General features: G+C 34.9%; 1 long non-coding RNA gene across 3 annotated transcripts; it reads left to right on the top strand.

Moving 5' to 3' along the window:
* Positions 1–6714: 6714 nt before the first annotated feature.
* On the top strand, positions 6715–19668 carry LOC123552111 (uncharacterized). Of its 3 annotated transcripts, none has more exons than XR_008367820.1 (4): positions 6715–7016; positions 13476–13652; positions 14807–14904; positions 15299–19668. It is a non-coding gene; the product is annotated as an uncharacterized LOC123552111 (long non-coding RNA). The 3 variants fall into 3 exon arrangements; XR_008367822.1 differs by lacking the exon at positions 6715–7016 and adding an exon at positions 10939–11843; XR_008367821.1 differs by lacking the exon at positions 6715–7016 and adding an exon at positions 10940–11831.
* The last annotated feature ends 1352 nt before the right edge of the window (positions 19669–21020 follow it).

Raw genomic sequence — 21020 nt, 5'->3', positions numbered from 1 at the left:
TTCTTGCTTTTGTGACTAATTCAATTTGCATATTAAAATGAGTACTTGTTTGCTTTGATATATTTGTTATAAATTATTCAACTGATTTATTATATATGAATATTTTTCTTTAGTATGGTATGCAAATATTTAACTCAGTTGAAATCTGTTTTATTATATATATGCTATATAATGACTGAATCTCATTACACTGAAATGAAGGTACGCTGCATACAGTTTATCTATGTGATATGACTACGGTCAAACTTTGCTTATGAAACAGAAAATATGAAATAATTACAATTATATGTTTTGCTTGACCTTCACTTTTTTATAGGTGTGACGTCATTGTCCAAAGATTCATGAATAGCGAATATGCATTTGTTAAAGCGGGATCAGTTGGCCTATTTTAGAAATAAATAAAAATAATAAATAAAAAATCCTTTAATTGATTTTTTCTCATGTATTCTAATCAAACTTGATTTGTAGCATCTTTATTAGGCCCGCAGCCAACTTTGTTCAGCTGGGACATTTAACCCCTTTTAGGGGCTGCTAGAGCTAAAACTAGAAATGCCTTTATACAGCGTCTCATGAACAACTTGGTGGATCTTTGTCATACTTGGCCTGGAGCATCATTATAAGGTCCTCTTCCAAATTAATTTATATAGGAACTTGGGCCCTATTAGGGACCACTATAGCTAAAAGTAGACATGCCTTTCTTCGCATTAACCACTAAAATGTAATGGAATTTTATCAAACTCGATGTGTAACAATATCGTAAGGTCTCTTGCTATTTTGTTACAAATGGGGGTAGGGACTAATTTAGCTAAAAATAAAAACACGTTTAATGACCTATTCTCATGAACCCATGTCCAGAAATGAGACCGTGTTTTGAAGAGTATTGTCCCTTGATTATTAAGCCAGATCGGTTAAATTTGGTTGTTTCCCTTTACACCATCTTAACGCGAGTATCGACTTTTGTTAATCTCTCTTATCTTGATAATCTTGACCTTACACTGGTTTTGTTAATTAGGGGTATTGCGACAAAATTGTGAAACTTTTTACACAAGCGGAGTTTATACCTTGCCCGAGGCAATTTGCAGTGTATTCCTCAAATTGGTGATTTTGAATGATAATCGGGTTTTTGTTTCAAAATTGAGAGCCGGGAAGGATATTCCCATTTTAGATATGTATTTAAACTTTTGGTTATATCTTTTAAGGGCAAAATATATGTGAATCATAAATTAAAAGTTAGTTAATTAAAAAATAATTTTTGAAATTTGAATATTTTTATTCAAACATGTAATTTAAAATAACAGTTTTAACCAAATTTGACAAAGACGGAATTAGATCAACGTACATGTTTATTACCTGATATACATAACATTCTTATTTCTTCAAATTGGTGATTTTGAATGATAATCTGGAATTTGTTTTGAAATTGTCAGGAAGCATATAATTCCCATTACTCAACGTATTTTTAAGATATGTATTTAATGACCTCCAGATTTGGCTAAAAATAATCATTCTCTCAAATTGAAGTTTGTTAATACTAGAAGATGTGTTTTTGTGTCTAAAATATTTCGCCGAAACCAATAGCGCTATAGCGGAATAAGTGAATTATGACTTCAAAATATAGATTTTCTTATAATCGAGACAGAAAAACAGCAAATTCTCAAGTATTTCCGTAATATATAGTTAAACTTTGTCAGTAATTAAGTTTTAAAGCTTTCTTAAGAAATATAGCATTTATTTCCAGATATCTATAAAAGTATTTTTCTTGTTGTCGAACGATCTGGAGGATAGTCCCTTTAATTTTTAAAATATTTTTATGAGGGCGAAATATATGTGTATTTCGGGTCTCCTTGAAAATGTGTCTTTTCAATTTGATTTTTTTTTTAAATATTATGGATCCGTGGCCTATAAATGCATTTTGCTTTACAATAATGTGAATTTGGATTTTGAACTGTAAGATAAATTATCAAAATTTATAACTCCATATCCATAATTTAGATTTTAACTTTAAAGCGTTTATGCAAGAGCCGTAATAATTGTCCCTTTAGGCCGCGGGGCATGTCAGACAAACAGACACTAATCTAATTAGTAACGGTAATAAACAGAAATATGTCAGCATTCGGTTAACTTATTGTCAAACACGTTATTTGACTTTATCATACATATATAATCATTACAAAAAGATAAGATAATAAATTTTTAACAAAAATATTATAATACTGACAAACAAGAAACATGAAATTTACACCCGACCCAATGGACTTGTTATATTTACATGTACAATATTCAAGTTTAAATATGAACATGTAGTTCTATATGTTAATCAACTTTATGTTAATACGTTTTAATGCAATAAATAATTCTAGTTGTGAAAATGGCATTAAATGAATTAAAGAAATGGAATATTTTTATTTAAACACGTAATTTGAAATAACTTTATTTTTATTTAATCTGGCAAAGTAATGACATTAAACACGGAATTAGATTGACACACATGTCTATCTAATTCAGTTTATCCGGTGTCATCAGTACACGTGTACTGTGACGGGCAAAATTTTCCAAATTAGTAAAATCAGTGATATTCAAACGTTTAGGGAAGCAAGAAGACATAAAAGTAATTTAAAAATAAACTCATTGAAAGAAAGATTAACTTTTCTAGTTTACTTCAATAACTTAATAAATGTTGTGAGATGATTATAGATATAAGAATAAATCATTCTAAAAGACCATGTAAAGCTTAAAATCTGTCATTTCCTACAGAGATCAATGGGACTCGGGATCAAAATTAGTTACTTATTTCAAACGCTTCGGGAAGCAAGAAGATCATATTTTATTTTATTAAAAATTATATTGAAAGAAAGTGCAAATATTGCAGATTACTTCAATAACTTGATAAATATTGTCAGATGATGCTTTTGATGTCATTTGATGTGTTAAAGTTTTTCTCCTTCTATATTTCAATAGGCGTAAATTGAACGATAATGGCTAATCGATACACCCGATAATCTGTTTTCAAGGGAGACAATTTCGCCAATAAGCCAGCAAATTGGCTTAGATTTCTGGGTATGGCTTCATGAATCTTCATCAAACTACTGCTGTAATTATTCGTCTAAGGATAAACGAAACAAAATTGCAACCCTACGAAACCTTTGCGAAAAAGTAAAAGAGAACCATTTAAATTGTTAAAGTGCGGTGTTTAGTTTTGCAAAATGTTAGATGAAAGATGAATGTTAGATGAAAAATTCATAAACTTCTTTCCTTATTACAATTCGCCGACCATCATTTTTAAAGATATTTCTTGTTACTTCATAAACTGAGTCTGGTGAATGGAGTCTGTCCCCAGCTGTAAAAGTATGCTTTTTTTCAGGCTTTTGTTTAAACTTTCACACCAAGAATAGTCAAAGTGACACTGGATTAAAGCAGAACACAATAATTTTCTGCAATCTATAGGAAGACTTTTACACGCCATGTACCCGGATAATCTTAACTCTGTTCAGCGACCCTAACTCAGTGCCAACATGGCGGATGTAAAGCCGATACAACTTTGTTTTCTGTGTAATTACGATGTATAAAGGAATGTTTCTGTTGTTAAATCTATATACATTGATCAAGTGTATATTTATTTCAAAATGTATCATGTTAAATATATCAACCCTTGTGATTTCAGGTGGAAAAACGACGAACAAGGCAACTTTTTCAATGAAAACTTTTACAAAAAATCTTTAAAAATACTTCTATGCTTTTGATGCCTCGACTATTTTGTTGTTTGAAAGCAAAGATATACTGCTTTATAGGCCCGTTTACACTATGTTGTTAACCCACTGCATGCTGACACAATACATGTTCAAATGTACTGACAGCGAGAAAAGGGATAAAAACCTAACTTTGATTTGATTAAAACCGAACTCAATTTACATGAGGAATGGATAAAAACCTAACTTACACGAAAATGTGTGACTGATAAACACCTAAATGAATAATATTCTATAGAAATGAATGAGTTGACATGTACATGGTCTGATTATTGTAAACATTATAAGCGGTATTGTCTTCAAACTTTGTCATTAATTTTACAAGATGTTATATGTATGCCCACTACAGTCAAATATATTTTCATAATTTTAATATTATGCAAATAGCAATGTTTGGAATAGTCTGGATAAACCCTAAAAAATAACTCAGTATAAAAGTCAAAATTATTATATTTACATAAGAAATTATTTAATACCACCGATGTTCGAAGTTCTGTAGTACCCAACCCTTCCCCCCCCCCCCCCCCCCCCCCCCCCCCCACACACACACACTGTTTCAGAAGAATTGTGTTTGTTTCAAATCTTGTATATCGTATAGTGTAAGAGATTTTTAAAGAGGTGCTAATGGAATATTTTTGATATTGTTTAAATGGGATTAGATTTATGATTAATTATTAAATATGATATTTTTCAGACGGTAAATAGGGAAGAAAAGTGTGTATGTGTTGTGTGGTAGGGGTGATGCATGGATTGACGGGACAGGGGTGTGGGTAACCTTACATTTTTCACTTGTCCACGGACACTTAAAAATCTACTTGTCCATTGTCAAATTTCATTTGCTCTGATTTGTAATATTAAACCTTCATGAAAGCGCAAATAGACTAGAGATCGAGTTCTTAATTTAGGACAATGAAAAGAAAAGCATATCACAGTAACTGTGGTAAAAAATAAGCTGTTGAAATATTTGCCTTTTAACGTTTATAAAAGTCTGAAATCGCGTAAGCAGTGTTTGGGATCTTTTGAGGTCATGCCCGAAACACTGCCCACGCAATTCTGCAAAGCCAGATGAATTCAGAGAAAGACTCTTAAAACGTTCCGACTTGTTTTAGTCATACTTGCGATCTCTGTGTGCTTTTGATTTTAATTTGGCTGACTACTGGGTCAAATATTTCCTTTGACAGTGACTTATTGTCTCAGCAGTTAGAATTCTACTTACAAACTTGTCATAATGCTTTTTTAAGTTGTTTATGTTTCTGATGTCTTTAAATGTCCTTTTAGTTCTCTGTGTGTAACCCTTGTTTTCCTTTTTTAGTTTTAGTTACAGAATCTTATATGCTGATGATGCAAATATTGTTCTTCGGCTACTTTAAGTAGTTCTTATGTTCCCTTTAGCATGTATATGAATTCTTCTTTTATGTTTTTTTTAATGCATGTTGTACAATGTGACTCTTCTTATTTTTGTGTAGTGTCAGATAATTTTTTATGTTGCTTTAAATGTGCTAAATCTGTATGTGGTAAATTACCTTTTTCCTTTTATTTGCTAGTACATATGTGCTATTTTGTTTTAATGCGCTGTAACATGTATGATTTGTGATTTGTTACTTATCTACTTAGAGCCAGATGCTTTATTTGCTTTAATGTGCTTTCCCAGCAAACACACAACGTTAAGACAACGTTGTGTTTTAGTTGTATGTTAGTTGTGTTATTTTACAACGTTGTGACAACGTTGTAACAACGTTGAGAACTATTCAAAATAGTGATTTGAAATGTATAGGAGAAAGTCCTATGCAAGCAATGTGTGAATGTACTGAAAAGACCCTATAAAAAGACACACTGAGTTTTTATCTGAATCTTGTAAAATCTACAACGTTAGTACAACGTTGTGCAAACGTTGAGCTACAACGTTGTGTACGTAACAGTGCTGTAACGTTGTCACAACGTTGTAAAGTAACGTTGTCACAACGTTTTACTCAAGTTTGAATCACAACGTTGTTAAGGTAACGTTATATTACGTTTTTACAATGTTGCCAATTTTCAGTGAAAGAGTAGTTATGAAAGTATATTCAAAACCGACAGTTGCCTAGAAAAGCCTGCCTACTTGCGGAGCTACCGAGGTCGCCTGCTCAGCAGCTGTCAACTGCTCATACGTGAAACTGCTTTGCTACTCCCTTATATACTAATTTTTTTCGCTCGATTGTGAAGAATAAAGCTCGAGTTCGAATCCGGGAAAACCTTGGAATGGCGTTTAATGAGGACGTTTACTGCCATGACCCATTATTAGGGTTCAAACCCACGTCTCCGTGGTAAGCAGCCGACACCTTATCTCCAACACCAACACTCCCTTCTGCCGCAAACATTGCCAGTTATATAGGTAATTTGTACAGCATATGCTGAATGCAGGTCTAGAATTTTCTATCTTTATATGGACATTCTGTAAATAATTTACAATCCATAAATCTGAAGATTTTTCAGTATAAATTTATAGACTGGTTGTATGAGATCTGTTAAATTACAATTTAAATCATAACTGCAAGTTAAATGAAATTTTTCACTCATTACATTAAGCATGACTGTAGATTAAAAACATAGAAATTATTTCATTACAGATGGATCACTTTATTTTTTTCACATTTTCCAAAAATTAAAGTTGTCAATATTGACAGAAAATCACACAAAAAAAAACCCTTCTTATGCATTCTAAGTTTAACTCTGCAGTTTTGACCAATTTTTAGAAGATAATATGCCCCCTGCCCCCCACCCTACCCCCGCCCGATCATACCTGGGACTAAGCTTAAGCAAATTATGTATTTATGAGGGTACATCAGGAAATACTGATGACCTGAACTTCAACTTCTGAAAAATAAGCTTGTTTCTGAAATAAATTAGGTTAGAACTATTTTAGTGTCAATATTTTGTTGTTGTTGTTGTTGTTGTTGTATTTCATTATGTAAGCTGATTTCGTAGCGATAGATTCGAATCTATATTTTGCCATTATAATTGTCGTTTATTTCAATTTAAGTTGTCGAATATACTGTAACATCATTGAACATAAATATTTTTTCGTAAATTTACTTCGAGTATCTCCTTCTTAAAAAGAAACGTTGATTCGGATGTATACTGACACCTGAATATCTGCATGCGCGCCGAATGTTTACAAAGTCCGTTAGTATTTTTGGTGTCTCTCGGTGATACTGTTACACATTAGAACAACTGAATAAAATCTCCTTTCAATTAACTATCGATATATCTTGTGTTTTACGTAAGACTGAGGTAAGTACATAATTAATACTTATATACTCTAGATTATTCTTGAATTCATTTTGGCGCAAAGTTATCCCAAGATTTGGGCCAAGTCAAGATTTTGCAGATCAAATAGCCTACATATGCGTTCGTTAACAGCAACATGAAATTTATTCAGTAAAAACCCTAAAGTCTAGTTTCTGTAAAGAAAAAAAAAGAATGCAAATTGCAGCCATACCCCACCCACTTCTGTTAAACAAGAAACTTTTCCATATAATATTCAGCACTGGTAAAGGTAAAGGTAAGTTTTATTTACCATCGCTTTGGTGAAACAATTAACATAAGCTCTCTAGAGCTTTTCTGCGACCTATATTAAGAACAGTTAAAACCAATTATACCTCACCCCCTGCAATTTGCTGGTACCCATTTACAGCTGGGTCGACTGAGGCCAGTCGTGATAAAGTGCCTTGCCCAAGGACACACCGCAGTGGGAGTAGCCAGGATTCGAACCAGGGGCCTTCGCCTCCGTAGGAAAGCGTCTTAGCCCTCTCGACCAGTGCGTCCACAACTGTTTAATTTCTGTTTCGAAGTCTTTCAGTGCTTTCACGGGATCTACTTTTCAGATTATATTTACAGCACAACAGCCCCGGTTTCATGTCAGTGTTGATGTATTTTCTGGTCCTTCGGGATCATTGATATCAACTCATTTAGATTTGAAGATTGATTACTGCTTAAGCCGGTGATAGGGGGCGTGGGCAGTGTTACATTATCCATAACTGCTCATGAACAGACTCAATCAAACTGAGTCTGCAATTTTCACTGTTTGTTAAAATTGTTTTGTTCTCAAGGATGTATCTAGCCGTCTGGGTTACCGAATGCCTAGTCTGAGATTTAGTCGACCTGAGATCCCTTTACCAGACGGCTAGCAAATCCTTAAGGATTTTCTAACCATCCGGTAATAGATTTCCTAATGAATAAGTAATGATACCTGTTATTTACTGAAAAAATATAGATGTCGATACTCGTCTGCAAACAAAACTTTGTGTGAATACATACTACAGATTTACTTTTAATCGTGCATGTAGATACGAAGACTTGCATGTCAGTACTAAGGTCATATTATAAACTCATTCTAGTGTGAAAGCTAAGTCAGGTTTCTTTGTAAATCTTCAGGCCTTTTTACATGGAGAGGTGGCGATTAACTTAAATGGTATGATCCTCATGCCAAGTGGGACAGGAGAGGTCATACAAATGCATGTAAATACCGAAACTTGCATGTCAACTCTAGGTGCATCAAACATAGTAAACTAATTAAAGTCTGAAAGCTATCTCATGTTCCTTTGTCAATCCTCAGACCTGTTTACATGGAGAGGTGGCAGATACCTTAAATGGTTCGATCCTCATGCCAAGTAGGACAGGAGAGGTGGTACATATGCATGTAGATACCAAGACTTGCATTTATAATGTAAATACCTAAGTACGTCATACATAGTAAAACCAATTCAAATCTGGAAGATATCTCATGTTTCTTTGTCAATCCTCAAGCCTGTTTACATGGAGAGGTGGCGTACCTTAATTGGTCCAATCCTCATGCCAAGTAGGACAGGAGAGGTGGTACAAATGCATGTAGATACCAAGATTTGCATGTCACTACTTAGTATGTCATTGTAAACTAATTCAAGTCTGAAAGCTACAGTAAAACCAATTCAAATCTGGAAGATATCTCGTGTTTCTTTGTCAATCCTCAGGCCTGTTTACATGGAGAGGTGGCGAATACCTTAATTGGTCCGATCCTCATGCCAAGTAGGACAGGAGAGGTGGTACAAATGCATGTAGATAACAAGATTTGCATGTCACTACTTAGTATGTCATAGTAAACTAATTCAAGTCTGAAAGCTATAGTAGAACCAATTCAAATCTGGAAGATACCTCGTGTTTCTTTGTCAATCCTCAGGCCTGTTTGCATGGAGAGGTGGCGAATACCTTAATTGGTCTGATCCTCATGCCAAGTAGGACAGGAGATTTAGTTTAATCATATTTTATTGTAATCATCGCACAAGACATTATGGTAATGTACATCAAGACACTATTATACAGATACATATGTAAATATATATATACAATAGCAAACTATCATTATACAAGACATATATATTACTACTGTACATTAGGAAGTATTCAGTAACTTTGCGAATGTGCGATAATACAAAAGGGTTGGACCACAAGTTTTACCAACATTAGAAATCGGTCCGTCCCTGGCTGTCAAATTAATGTTAGATTAAACTAAATGGCGGATTTTTTGTTTGGTCTGGAATGGAAAAAATATATATGCTTAACAAAATATAATTTTAAGTTATAAACTTACTTATATAGAAGAAGAGTTAAGACAGTAAATTTAATAGAAGAAAAGCAGGGAAAAAACAATCGAAAGAAAAAAAAACAACAACAATAAAACTTAGTTGTTAGTTTTAGGACAGGAGAGGTGGTACAAATGCATGTAGATACCAAGATTTGCATGTCACTATTTAGTATGTCATTGTAAACTTAATTCCAAGTCTGAAAGCTACAGTAAAACCAATTCAAATCTGGAAGATATCTCGTGTTTCTTTGTCAATCCTCAGGCCTGTTTACATGGAGAGGTGGCGAATACCTTAATTGGTCCGATCCTCATGCCAAGTAGGACAGGAGAGGTGGTACAAATGCATGTAGATACCAAGATTTGCATGTCACTACTTAGTATGTCATTCAGGGGTTCCATTTGACTCGGGACCCCGGGTCCGGACCCGGGAGATTTTCAAAAGACGCTGAAAGGACCCGGCATGATACTTGCCTGTGCGTCCTTCGGGACCCGGAGGCATTTTCCTTTGATAGTCCTTTCTCTTATCATTCATTCCTTCAGTAAAACTATTTCCACGATAGACACGTGTATTCCAAAATAAACACTCGCGGTCATGCCCTCCTGCCTTTGATCGTCTGCTAAATCCGCCCTTTCTCCTGTAGACATGCCTCGCTGATTTTTTTATCAGCAAGTTACGTCACGGCGAGTGCACATAGGTAACAAGAATCAACGAAGTGTTGAAATTAATTGATAAAGCGTATTGATCCTCTGTACTGTCAAAAAGGCGCCAATTATTAAATTATCGTAAGCAGCTGATTACCGAGCATGTGAAAAGTACCCTGCAAGATTTTTTCATGCAAACTTTAAATTAGACCATTGCTTGGTTATCATACCGTAATTTCAACAAGAAACTTCACAAATTTTGATGAATTTTGAAAGCAAAAATAAGTTTAGAATGTCGTTCACGAGTCTAATTTACATCCGATGTCATACGCATATTTCCAAAATTCCTTTAAAAAACTGACTTTCAATGCAGTTTTTAATGATAAGTAGCATCATTATTTGAGGATCTATCTCTGATTTAGCTTAGTTGGCCAAGTAAACTGAGCAAAAACTACTTTCTGATGACATTCCGAAAGTGTACCAGTATCCGGATAGTACATTTTGGATACATTTTTATGGAGTGTTATAGCACTGTTCTGTTATTAAAAATTAAATGAAAAATAGAGGAGCAAAACCTTATCAAAATAACATGAATTTTGATAAATATTAGTTTACAATATATGACCTGAAACTGACATTTTTATTATGCTGTAACATGAGCTTGGGTTTATTGTTTTCTTAGTATAAAGATCTAACTAAATAAAAAATATGGTCAATTGTATGGACGTGTTGGGACAGAACTCCTGTATTTCGGAAAAGGACCCTTCAAAATTTGGGCCCAAGGGTCCTGGGACTCTTGGGTTTTCAGGTCTAGTGGAACCCCTGGTCATTGTAAACTAATTCCAAGTCTGAAAGCTACAGTAAAACCAATTCAAATCTGGAAGATATCTCGTGTTTCTTTGTCAATCCTCAGGCCTGTTTACATGGAGAGGTGGCGAATACCTTAATTGGTCCGATCCTCATGCCAAGTAGGATAGGAGAGGTGGTACAAATGCATGTAGATACCAAGATTTGCATGTCACTACTTAGTATGTCATAGTAAACTAATTCAAGTCTGAAAGCTATATAGTAGAACCAATTCAAATCTGGAAGATATCTCGTGTTTCTTTGTCAATCCTCAGGCCTGTTTGCATGGAGAGGTGGCGAATACCTTAATTGGTCCGATCCTCATGCCAAGTAGGACAGGAGAGGTGGTACAAATGCATGTAGATAACAAGATTTGCATGTCACTACTTAGTATGTCATAGTAAACTAATTCAAGCCTGAAAGCTATTACATGTTTCTTTTGTCAATCCTCGGGCCTGTTTACATTGAGAGTTGGTGAATACAATGTACCTTAAATGGTATGATCCTTGTGCAAAGTAGAACTAAGAAGAGGTGGTACAAATGCATGTAGATACCAAGATTTGCATGATGTAAATACTCAAAGTACTTCATACAATATAGTAAAACTAATTAATTTAGTTGGGTTTTACAGCACACCAACACAGTATAGGTTAAAAAAACCAATTCAATTCAAATCTGAAAGCTATCTCATGTTTTTTGTCAATCCTCAGGCCTGTTTACATGGAGAGGTGGCAAATACCTTAAATGGTTCGATCCTCATGCCAAGTAGGACAGGAGAGGTGGTACAAATGCATGTAGATACCAAGACTTGCATGATGTAAATACCTAAGTTTGTCATACGTAGTAAAAACCAGTTCAAATCTCGTGTTTCTTTGTCAATCCTCAGGCCTGTTTACATGGAGAGGTGGCGAATACCTTAAATGTTACGATCCTCGTGCCAAGTGGGATAGATTAGGAGAGGTGGTACAAATGCATGTAGATACCAAGACTTGCATGATGTAAATATTTAAGTATGTCATAGATAGTAAAACCAGTTCAAATCTGAAAGCTATCTCATGTTTCTTTGTCAATCTTCAGGCCTGTTCACACTGAGAGATGGCGAATACCTTAATTGGTACGATCCTCATGTCAAGTGAGACATGAGAGATGGTATAAATGCATGTAGATACCAAGCTTTGCATGATGTAAATTCTTAAGTTAAATTCTTAACGTACATTTATGTCTCCTAAACTGCTCTCTAAATTTTCAAATAATTTTACATGCACATCACCATCATGAGCGCAAGGAACACGTGCATTTACATGTTACTTTGACCTTCACCTTGACTTGAGATACTTTTTAAAGTCAGTGTCTTCAGAAAATAAGCAATTTAGGTGCCATACGATATGGAGGTATTCATCACCTTCAGTGATAGCTCTAGTTATTTAAATTTTAAAGGTTTAATGACTGAAATTGAATCATTTGATACCATTAATGGCATAAAAAGTTTATTCAATGAGTACTGTCTTGTTCTTATAATGCGATCTACTTTTGTCAATACGATTGCTGTAGAACTGATTGGACCTACATATTTACAATAGTTTAACTGTTGTTCTGTTTCCTTTTTAGCTCATCTGATTTTTTGAAAAAAAATGATGAGTTATTGTCATCACTTGAGCGGTTGTCGGCGTCGGCGTCGGCGTCGGCGTCGGCGTTGCCTGGTTAAGTTTTATGTTTAGGTCAGCTTTTCTCCTAAACTATCAAAGCTATTGCTTTGAAACTTGGAATACTTGTTCACCATCATAAGCTGACCCTGTATAGCAAGAAACATAACTCCATCTTGCTTTTTGCAAGATTTATGGCCCCTTTTGTACTTAGAAAATATCAGATTCTTGGTTAAGTTTTATGTTTAGGTCAACTTTTTCCTAAACTATCAAAGCTATTGCTTTGAAACTTGGAATACTTGTTCACCATCATAAGCAGACCCTGTACATCAAGAAACATAACTCCATCTTGCTTTTTGCAAGATTTATTGCCCCTTTTGGACTTAGAAAATCAGTTTTCTTGGTTAAGTTTTATGTTTAGGTCAGCTTTTATCCTAAACTATCAAAGCTATTGCTTTAAGACTTGCAACACTTGTTCACCATCATAAGTTGACCCTGTACAGCAAGAAACATAACTCCGTCCTGCTTTTTGCAAGATTTATGGCCCCTTTTGGACTTAGAAAATATCAGATTTCTTGGTTAAGTTTTATGTTTAGGTCAACTTTTTCTCTTAAACTATCAAAGCTATTGCTTTGAAACTTGCAACATTTGTTCACTATCATAAGCTGACCCTGTAAAGCAAGCAACATAACTCCATCCTGCTTTTTGCAATAATTATTGCCCCTTTTGGACTTAGAAAATTATTTTCTTGGTTGAGTATTATGTTTAAGTCAACTTTTCTCATAAACTATCAAAGCTATTGCTTTAAAACTTGCAACAGTTTTTCACCATCATAAGTGGACACTGTACATCAAGAAACATTATTCTATCCTGCTTTTTGCAAGAATGATGGCCCTTTTTAGACTTAGAAAATCATGGGTAGGACAATATTTCTATTACACAAAAAAAATCAGATGAGCGTCAGCACCCGCAAGGCGGTGCTCTTGTTTAATTTTACAGTCCCAATATTATTGCACATTCGGTAGCAAAGATGTTGATACCACATGTCGTCTGATGATGACTTTTACGGGATGGAATAAGGTTTGGTCATTGTATTCCCTGAAAGGAATGAGAGGAGAAAAGAAACTGGAAGACCTGGCTATCTGCAGGCCAATGCTGGCTGCAGGTCAATATTGAGTAAGTTCTGTATGCTGTTACAGTGTGGAGTAAATTTGTTTTTAACATGTCCAGAGAAAGAGGATAGGTAGCTTGATAATTAAAAAAAACAACATGTTTAGAATATTGATAACATAAATCATCATCACTGACAGGTATTTTTTGGGGACAATTCAGAAAAGAAAAAGCTCAGCTGGGCCTCATGTTCTCAAACCATTTTTCAGTCTGATTTGTTGTTTTATCTAAAACATCATAATCAAGCGGGAATCCATTTAAATAGCTATTTTAGATAGTTTTAAATTTCATTTGTTGTTTCATTATATAATATAAGATTTAAATTAACATGTGAGCATGGCGCCTAATGTCAGTGATTTTTTTTGGAAAAAATAAAGGTGCCTGTGCCCGCTGAATTGGGAAAATAAGCGCGATAATTCCCCAAATTGGGAAAAATAGAAATATGTTTAATTTCCATACTAAGTGATATAAATCTGTACATTTCCTTACTGAATGTTGTTTGAAGAGTTTATATTTTTTCAAAACCACTTTTGGATTTAAAATCGTGAAATTTTTGGGTGATAAAATAAATTAAGACATCAATACAACTTGTAATAATTGTATTTATCAATTTTCACCTCATGCCCTTGAAATTTGATAACGTCCGAAATTTTGACTATCCGAAAATCGGTACAATCGCGGCGATTTTGATCTCCAATTTTTCAAAAACTAGGAGAGATATTGTCATTTTTCATTACCATAAATGATTAAATGACATAATGGAACATTATTAAACCGACTAAAGTGCATATTTCTCTTGAAAATCGGCAATATTTTGTTTGTCACGTGTTTTCGCGACGGTAACCTTGATGCGATTTTGATCTTAAAAAGGACGTTTTTGATGCCATTTCTGCCAATTTCATGTTAGATATCGCTGATCTCACGCCCGAATATAAACTGTTACATTTTGGAAATAAAATCTTATAGTTTGAGGGGGGAAAACATCTCTTTTTTAGGGGAAAAATTGACGATTTTTTGGGAAAAAATGGCCTATTTTGGCGAGGGGAAAGTGCCGATATTCGGCAGTAAAAATACGCAAAAAAAATCACTGAATGTGGATGCCTCTTTTGTGATAACGGCAATTTGATTACAACTTTTACACTGTAATGATTTTTTTTCAGATGCTCTTATGAAAACTCATGACAATAACAAAAAAAAGAAGCTGAGGATGCTGTTTTTAAAACATGCTCCATTCAAAAAAGGTGGATTGAAATTTAAGGTAGGCTTAGATTCTATTGCTTTTCTATTGTTAAGTGTTGATGCTTTTTGGATAAGTCAGAAAATTTACAACATTAAATGTAACTTGAGCTCTTGATAATCTTCAGCTTTACTTCTTTGTTTTTGGTGTTGCACTAAAAAGGTCAGCATAATTTGATTCAGGTTTTACTGCAGGATTCAGGATGGTTGAACTGATATAAAATTAAAGAACCAAATCTTCATCCTTAAATTTTGCTTAAAACATAAATTTAAGTTTCAGAAACAATTTAAACAAATAATGTGTCTTTGCTCCAGAATCATTCTATCATTGACATTGTTTTACACAAGTACTTAATATTAATGAATTTAATAATTATAATCATTATATTAAAACGAAACATTCAATATTATTACAGAAAGGTGTGACGGGTGCGTCTGCTGCAGGCAGGGAGGATTTGACGGTCAGCCAGAGGATTTGGAGATATACTGTAATGTCTTTAATGTGGACTTGCGTGTGATTTAAGTTTTCACAAGGGTTTTAGTGTGTGTGAAAGTATGTCAGTTTTCAAAATTGAGCTATGTCAATTTGCTCAAACTACATAACTCAAAGAACTTTGAAGCAGTCTTGTTGACGTCATGAGCTTTTGTTTAATACCAGTATTGGTGATATAGGCCCATGATTATATACTGTAGAAAGTGAACAAGTTCACTGCTCGATACAGATAGTCATATAGCCTGATCTCTGAATGATATTTATGAACCAAAAGAAGGCATAAAATAAAAACATACAGTAGTGATTTGAATTATTGATATTGTTAAACTAGATCTGGGCCAGTATTCATAAAGGATCTTAGTAAAAAAAATTATCTAGAACTTAATATTCTTTGAACAGTCAAGTCAAAAACTTTTCACGCTCTTTAAATATTTTACAGCATGACTCCAAACTTGTATATTATACCAAAGAAAAATAGATTGGCAACTTGAAAGGCGTATAGAGCAAATCTCGCCAACATCACATGGCAACTGAATGAGGTCTCCTTTTAGTAAGCATATTTGATCACAATTGATCAAGTCAGCAAACGCTTTGAAAAAAGAAAACTTGATCGTTTGTGTATAATGCTAATGGTACCTTTTTAATAATGTTACTAGTATTTACTACACAGGAAAGCAATGAATTTTTGATTGGAAGTCTGAGAAATTAACAGTTGTTGAAAAATGGACTCGATTCGGTTTATTACGCGCCAGTGTAACATTAAATACTGACCACGTTGAAAATTGGCCCCATAGATCCTTTTCAGTGTTGAGAATTGACCCCGTCAACATTTCAACATCAAATTTTGATCAAAGGGTCCTTTTTCAACGTTGAGAATTGACCCCGTCAACATTTCAGCATTAAATTTTGATCAAAAGATTCTTTTTCAACATTGAGAAATGGCCCCACCAACATTTCAACATTAAATTTTGAGCAATGGGGTCAATATTTAATGTCACACCGGCTGTACCGCCAGTTTAATACTTCAGTAAGCATCTGTTGATTTGATCACGACTGATCAAATCGGCAAACACTTTGAAATAATATAACGCGCCAAGGTCAATGTCACCAAGGTGTTATAGTGACGTCTTTGGTTATTTTTAAGGTTAAAGTTTTTCGGCAACCTTTGTTTTTCTGTCATAGCTTTGTTATTATTGCTTATATCTTTCTGTAACTTTACATAAACATTGTCCAGCATACAAACAAAGTATGTACAGGGGGTCGGCCCATTATACCCAAGGTCAAGGTCACCAAGGTGTTATACTTAGGTTAAGGTCACAAACTTGTTATACTTGGAATTATTTTCATGTTAAATTTTTTGGAAAGCTTCGTTTATAGACATACCTTTGGTACTTTAAAAGAAAGTGACCACTTTATCATCATCATCTGCGTGTGTGGTAGCAATCCCAATAACTCTAATATGTGTTCTTGACAAAATTATGCCCCTTGATGCATCTTCCTTTTAAAGTAGAGGTCTCCTGTTGAGACATATATTCATTTTACTGTCAAATCATCGAATAGTGGAGCGCGCTGTCTTACGGACAGCTCTTGTTGTTGAGACCCCTTATAGAATTTCAAATTTGTTGTCGCATATCTTCACTCTGATGTGTTGCACACAAGTCGCATCCATATAACCATGGTCAAGGTCACACTTTGGTCAAAGGTCAAAAGAGAGTTCATTCTAACACATTCTTTGTTTATTCTTTTACTATTTTTTATCAGAAAATCAAATTATTGATCGTCTGCGTTACTTAAATTTTGTTTTTCTCAAAAACTGTCAAAGGTAACCATTTGAAACTTGAAAAACTTGTTCACTTTTACACATTTTTATACGCCCGAAGGGACGTATTATGTTATGACGCCGGTGTCCGTTTGTTCGTCCGTTAGCAATTTCGTGTCCGCTCTGTAACTCTTGAACCCCTTGAAGGATTTCAAAGAAACTTGACACAAATGTTCACCACATGGAGACGACGTGCAGAGCGCTTGTTTTGGATGACTAGGTTCAAGGTCAAGGTCACACTTAGGGGTTAAAGGTCATATAAGTGTGTTTCGTGTCCGCTCTGTAACTCTTGAACTGCTTGGAGGATTCCAAAGAAACTTGGCACAAATGTTCACCACACTGAGGCGACGTGCAGAGGGCATGTTTTAGATGACTCGCTTCAAGGTCAAGGCCACACTCGGGGGTCAGATGTCATATATGACTTTGCTTTGTGTATATTGCTCTGCATTGCAGTGCTCTTGTTTTTATTTGGCAGATCCCTTTTTTGTTCTCTTACAATAATTTTTTTGTATTACTTCCCTTTTTTGTTACTATAAATAGCTTATTTTGAAACTTTTATATTATTTGCCATAGGGAAAAACCGAGACCACTTTTCTGTGGTACAACATGGATGGTACCTCCAATTTTTAGGTGTATTTTGAATAACTTTACCTGGTAAGAATTTTTTTTGTGGACTTGGAATTTTTTTCTGGATTTTCTTCTTTTTTTGTTCCTGTCCTTTGGGCTTCAACAGTCAAGTTCTTTAAATTTTGCGCCCATCCTCTGATGTCACCCCCTCGGGCGTATTTTGCCCCGCTTGGCGGCGCTCTTGAATTCATTGCAATGCAGGTAACCCTGTGATTTGTTTTTACAGAGTAAATACCTCTTACTGTCCATCAGTCTCCAATTTCTCAATACAGTGTAACAAGGTATTTTTCTTCTTTACAGTGGTGACCTCATTCTGTTGACTAGGTGACTTTTAATGATTTTTTTGTTGAGCTATTGCCCTTTTTCGACCTTGAATTTTCAGTTTTCAGTCCAATTACCCAATATCTTATCATAGGTATTGACATGATACTAGACATAATTTATTGTGATGACCCAATTTGTTAGACAAGAGGAGGTAACTCTATCAAGGATCATTTTCTAAGAATTATTGCCCTTTTTATATGCCCGTTTGAAAAATTGGACGTATTATGGGAACGCCCCTGGCGGGCCGGCAGGTGACGTCCGGAGCATATCTTCTTCATGCATGGAGGGATTTTGATGAAACTTGGCACAGTTGCTCACCATCATGAGACGGAGTGTTATGCGCAAGAACCAGGTCACTAGGTCTGTTCAATGTATGTGCATCCGTGCGTGCTTGTGTCCGGATTTGATTACATGTCCAGACTGCAACTTTGACATGCATGGAGTAATCTCATTTATATTTGGCATGAATGTTAACCTCAGTGAGACGGAGTGTCATGTGCAAACCGCAGGTTCCTATCTCAAAGGTCAAGGTCACAGAGGTCAAAGGTTAAATTCAATAATGACTGTCCGGAGCATTTCTTCTTCATGCATGGATGAATTTTGATGAAACTTGGCACAATTGCTCGCCATCATGAGAGGGAGTGTCATGCGCAAGAACCAGGTCCCTAGGTCTAAGGTCAAGGTCACAATTAGAGGTCAAAGGATACAAGAATGAAAACTGTTCGGAGCATTTCTTCTTCATGCATGGAGGGATTTTGATATTACTTGGCACAAATGTTAACCACCACGAGACGGAGTGTCATGCGCAAGAACCAGGTCCCTAGGTCTAAGGTCAAGGTCACACTTAGAGGCTAAAGTTCAGATACAAGAATAACTTTGTCCGAAGCATTTCTTCTTCATGCATAGACGGATTTTGATGTAACTTGGCACAATTGTACACTATCATGAGACGGAGTGTTATGCGCAGGTCCCTTCTTTAGAATTACTTCCCTTTGTTGTTACTATAAATAGCTTATATTGCAACTTTTTCATTACTAGTCGTAGGGAAAAATCGAGATCACTTTTCTGTAATGCAACATGCATGATACATCCAATTCTGAGATGTATTTTGACCTGTCTCTACCTGGTAAGATTTTTGTGTGGACTTGCAACTGTTTTTTTTTGGGGGGGGGGGGGGGGTTAAAGATTAACTTCCCTTAGTTGTTACTATAAATAACTTACATTGTAACTTTTTTATAATTGACCATAATTATGGAAAAACCAAGACCACTTTTATGTGGTATACAACATAGATGTTTTTTTCAATCAGTATGTTAAAACTTAATAGGATGATTGCACATGCAGAGTTTATGACCCCTATTTATTTTGGGGGTCACTGGACCTGAACATGAGAAACAATTTCCATTTCATAACTTTTAAAAGAAGCACTAGGCCCAGAATTTTGAAACTTAGTCGGATGATTGGACATGCCAAGTAGATGATCCCTTTTGCAGCCAACCATCATTGTCTCTTTGACTTTTGCTCCTTTCCCCTATTGACTTCTTGCCTATACGACTATGCATTTGGGGAGACATGCATTTTTCTTCAAAATCATCTTCTAGTTCACCTTTGCCAAACTTGCCGCTCATGAAGTCCGTATTTACCTTGTTCCTGTGGGCATGTCATTGTATTAAATTTTGTTATCTTTGAACTACATAAGCTTTTTTGTATTTGATTAAATTGAATTATAGTTATCGTTAAACTACAAATAAATTTTTTTGATAATTTTGGACTTGAATTATCGTTATGTTAAACTACATAAGTTTTTTGTATTTGATGGATTTTAAATATTGTTACGTATGCTTTAAACTGTATTGTATTATCAAGGGGTGCAGTATTCCCATATACTGCTTCAGGATTACTTTCGTTGTTTCTGAACTTAACGAATATTTTAGTAAATTTTATAATTAGATCTTGAATTTAAAATATGTAATTGAAATTTTGTTTTGCTTATTTATTTAAACATGAGCTGTCAAAAGTAGGTTGTATTTTGGTGGTTTCACAACGTTAACCAACAACGTTGTCACAACGTTGATACGACTCCACATTTTTACGTTGTCACAACGTTGTATCTGACCGCAACACAACGTTATGCCACAACGTTGTCGCAACGTTGACACGACTCCACACTTTTACGTTGTCACAACGTTGTTTCTAACGTTGTCACAACGTACAGCACAACGTTGTAACAACATTGTCACAACGTTGCTGTGCTTCCTGGGTTAACATATTTGCATTTTATCACAGCTGTTTTACTTATGTTGAGCTTATTTACATGTGTTTGTCGGAAAATAGCTTTAAGCTAGGGTTATATGTTTATACTTTTCCGACGTTAAATAAATCTTCTTGTATCTAAATCTTCTCTGATATTTTATCATAGTTACCGAGTTACAGTGTGCGCGAGACCAAGTCAAAGAACCCATTATCTTTATCACCTCCATACACTTGAAGCAACACACACTCTAAATGATATTTTATGTTTTCTTATTTTATACCTGAAAAAGTATGCTTGTCCACGGACACACAGAATGAAAAATGCACTTGTCCGCCGGCAAAAAAACAAGAGTCGGATAAGTTGGACATAGGAATACCACATCCCTGCAGGGGTGGGTAGATCAAAGAACTTCGATCATCAGCAGTCCATAAAAAAGCACAGACGAACAGCCGTTTTCGTTTGGTTAGGTGTTTATTCATTCTAAGTTCATATTTATCCAGCACTGTTTCCTATTCCAGTTAGGAATTATCCTCAAATTTAAACCCACCTCATAATCAATACATTTTTTAAGCTATAAAAATCAATTTCAAACTTTGATACTGTTAAACATTGTCAAAGAGA

Source organism: Mercenaria mercenaria, chromosome 16 (genome assembly GCF_021730395.1).
Source record: "Mercenaria mercenaria strain notata chromosome 16, MADL_Memer_1, whole genome shotgun sequence".
Classification (NCBI taxonomy): Eukaryota; Metazoa; Mollusca; class Bivalvia; order Venerida; family Veneridae; genus Mercenaria; species Mercenaria mercenaria.
Note: the sequence above shows the minus strand (reverse complement) of the source record. Positions and strands in the feature narration are given on the sequence as shown.